The sequence below is a fragment of the Nicotiana attenuata genome, unplaced genomic scaffold, assembly GCF_001879085.1.
Source record: "Nicotiana attenuata strain UT unplaced genomic scaffold, NIATTr2, whole genome shotgun sequence".
Lineage (NCBI taxonomy): Eukaryota > Viridiplantae > Streptophyta > Magnoliopsida > Solanales > Solanaceae > Nicotiana > Nicotiana attenuata.
This window is the reverse complement of record NW_017670240.1, coordinates 31,005-35,104: the sequence shown is the minus strand read 5'-3', so window position 1 is coordinate 35,104 and position 4,100 is coordinate 31,005.

The window sequence follows — 4,100 nt, the reverse complement described above, 5'->3', positions numbered from 1 at the left end:
AAGCCAACAGTGACCTATCACGTTAATTAGTTCATTTTACTACTTTCAAAAATTATAAATTTTATTAAGTAAAAAACTTTGTGCATTTAAAATTATGGTTACATAAATAATTAGTAAGGCATAAAGATAAATGGTGATAATAATATACAAATTCGTTAACATCAACTAGAATATCCCAAAACTCGGTGTCCCAAGTGCATGAGCATTTACTAAGGAGTACAATAATAATACAACATCTGTCTGCAATGTAAATTAGACAGGATAAAGTAAATAACACGATGGAGGCTCTGGGGCTGCGATACGTAGCCTGGAATATAGCTCACCATAAAGTCTCCTCAACAGTTGCGCCTACGCACCAAGATGACCACCGAATGAACCTGTCAGATCCAGCACATTTAGTGTAGAAGTATAACATGAGTACGTAAATTAAAGCATACCCAGTAAGTATCTAGCCTAACCCCATATAAGCAGTGACAATGGGTCGACATCGATACTTACCAGTGGTCCAATAAATCATTATGATAAATCATAAACAGATATGAAGCACAACATTAATAATGAGGTAAAACAATAACTAACATAATCCTCCAACATTTCTTTTGACGATATAAATCTAAAAAATCTCCTATGCTATCTCAACATATCAGAAATATCAAATGCAATCTCAAACGAATAAGGAATACCATATAAATGACATGCCTCGATAAAAGGGGAATCTCATGAATATCCAGACTGCTAGCGATATCACGCATGATTATGCCGAGGTCGTACTGCCCGATCCAGAGTGGTGTGTACACTGCCGAGGGTCGACCGGCGCGAACCAGAGATGCATCTGAATATATTGTCGAGGCGTTTAGACCGATCCACAGGAAAGGAAGAAACTTATCGAACTACGAGTCATGTGCGTACAACACAGGTACAAGAGCATAAAGTAAACATGACTTTTACCATTTATCCAATATCTCGCCAGACAAATTAAGGCGATAAAGCTCGGCCTAATATATTCCCAAATTAATTTCAATTATAAATTCACTTAATTAAGCTAGTAAGATGAGTTCAAATAATTCAAATATTACATGATAAAGTCCTAAGGCTACCTGGACATAAACATGCTTTTAGTTACGTACGAACTCTTGTCACCTCGTGCGTATGTAGCACCCACAACTAGTAGCACATAACAACTTTAATACTTACAGGGTAGTTTCCCCCTCACAAAGTTAGACAGGAGACTTACTTCGCTCCGAAGTTCCATAACGTGCTCCAACGCCTCTCTAACACCTCAAACCGATGTCCATCAATACAAAACTAGTCAAACACCATGAAAACTAATAAAATATACTCCAACACCCATGATTAATCAATTTATAACAATTCCAAACTCCACTCGAAAAGTTAACAAAGTCAACCATCGGGCGCACGTGCCCGAATTCCGAATATTCATGAAGATAATCATTACCCATAACAGCACGAACTCAGATATATAATTTATTCCTAATTCCATGTCCAGTTTCTTGGTCAAAATCCAACAATACCAAATTCTAGGTTTTCTACCATAAACTCACAATTTCCATAACTTTTCATGTTTTATATCCACATATAATCCATGTATTTAACACATAACGTGTAGAAATCTCTTACCTCAAGATTGATGATGGAAATGGCTCCTCTAAATCGCCCAAGCAAGAGAGAAATGAGTTGAAAATGATAAAATCCCGACCTTGCAAACTTATAATTTGTCCAGGCGCCCTTCTTCGCGATCGTAGAAAAAGCCTCGCGATCGCGAAGGCCAACTCCTCCTAGCTGCCCAGTTATCCTTCGCGTCCGCGACCTCCCGATCGCGTTCGCGATGCCCAACTGACTCTGTCCTTCGCGTTTGCGTTCCATACCTCGCGTTCGCGAAGGCCATCTACCTCACAGCCACCCCTTCCAGTCTTCTTCGCGTTCACGATCAAGCCTATGCGTTCGCAAAGCAGGGCTAGTCTTTCTCCGCGTTTGCCTCCTCGCATTCGCATAGAGAAAAATAGGGGACCTTCACCAGCCTTCTTCCCTATCGCGGGACGACCTTCGTGATCGCGAAATACACTAGCATACCAGTAATAGCAAATAATCCAAACTAAGCCCCAAACAATCCCGAAACACTCCCGAGGCCCCTAGGACCCCGTCCAAAAATACCAACCAGTCCCCAAACATGACAGGAACCTACTCGAGGCCTCAAATCACATCGAACAACATCCAAACCACGAATCGATGATCAAAACCCTTCTTTCAACTTTCAAACTTTGTCGAACGTGTCCAAATTAGACTTAAACATTCCGATTGACGCCAAACTTAACGCATAAGTCATAAATCACGATACGAACATATTCCAAGGCTTGGAATCTCAAACGGACATCGATAACACCAAAGCCAACTTCAGACCAAACTTAGGAAATTCCAAAATCTTCAAAATGCCAACTTTCCATAATAAGCGTCGAAATGCTCTCGGACCACCCGATACTCAACATGAACATACACCAAAGTCCGAAATCATCATACGAACCTATTGGAACCTTTGTATCCCGATTCCGAGGTTGTCTACTCAAAAGTCAAACCTTAGTTAAACTAATACACAATGCCTTTTACACATGACACCGTTCTTAAGCGACACTAAGATAGCATCGGCCTACTCTGAACATCTGAAATCTTCCCCCGCTCCTCCGAGCTCGTGACATTCTTATCAATACCGTAACACAACCTTGATCCTCAACTTCTAATTTCCATATCGCTCCTTGCCCTATCATGCTGTTATGCTCGCAATTGTGAAGATAGGCTGGGGACTGGGATATCGCTTTTGCGCAGAAAGCATCGCATTTTGCAAACTGGAGGGAAGTCGCATTTACGATCTGGGTGTCGCATTTGCCACACTAGAAGTCTTGGCACAACTTCTCTTTTTGTAAATTTTGGTCCGTATTTGCGAAGAGGGGGACCTTCGCAAATGCGAAGTGTTTTTTACATTTACGATATAACCGATTGACTGAGACACTGATCAAAGTTGCGATCAGTGGTTCGTATTTGCGAATAGGAGTTCGCAATTGCGACATCCGTAGCTGGGTAAAATGTAGGGAGTTCGAGACTTAACTCATTTTACACCATTTTTGAACCGTAGACTCCATAGAGATGATTTTTTGAGAGCAATTTCTTCTCGGATTCATAAGTTAGTAACTTTAACTTGTTCTTAATCAATTTCAATTACTTTTTCATGAATTTCATCATCAAATCTATGAATTTTAAAGTAGAAATTGGGGGTTTTGGGTAGAATTTTGGGAGTCTATAAACTTGAGATATAGACCTCAAACTGAGGTCTGATTTCAAAAGAAATCACATATCCGTACTCGGGGGTGAATGGATAATCGGGATTTGGTCTTAGTTTTGAATTTCGACCACGTGGGCCCGTATTGAATTTTTATTTACTTTTTTAATTATGTTAAACATTGAATCTTTATCTTACGGGGGGTAGTTTTAAAAGCTTATTTTGATGTATTTGAACAATAGTTGACTAGATTCAGGTGGTTTGGAGGCTTGTTCCAAAGGGAAAGCCGTATTGGATTGTTGACTTTGTGCCAGAAAGAGGTAAGTATCATGGCTAACCTTGACTTGAGAGAATTAAAACTTAAGTGGTCTATTCGCTATGTGATTTATGTGTGGGGACGACATATATGCAAGGTGACGAGTGTATATGCGTTGTCATGGGTTCAAGCATGCGGGGCAGACTACTTAATGGCATGTCTTCAATTATATCATGTCTTCATTTATTTTATATTTTTACTTGTTATTAGAGCCGTCAAAATGGGCTTGGCCCGTGAGGCCAGCCCAACCCAGCCGCTACTTGGGTAGGGTTGGGTTGGGATTTTTTTAGCCCATTTAAAACCGAGGCTTATAACCCCGACCCAAGTCAGCCTGTTGGCCCTTGAGGCTTGAGCGAGGCTGGGCCTGGGCTGGCCCGTGGGCCAAAATTAATTAAATTTAAATTTGAATATTTAATATTTTTTAAAAATAAAAACTAAAAAAATTATTAACTATAATCCCTATTCCTCAAACTTAGATTGCTCATTTACTTGTCC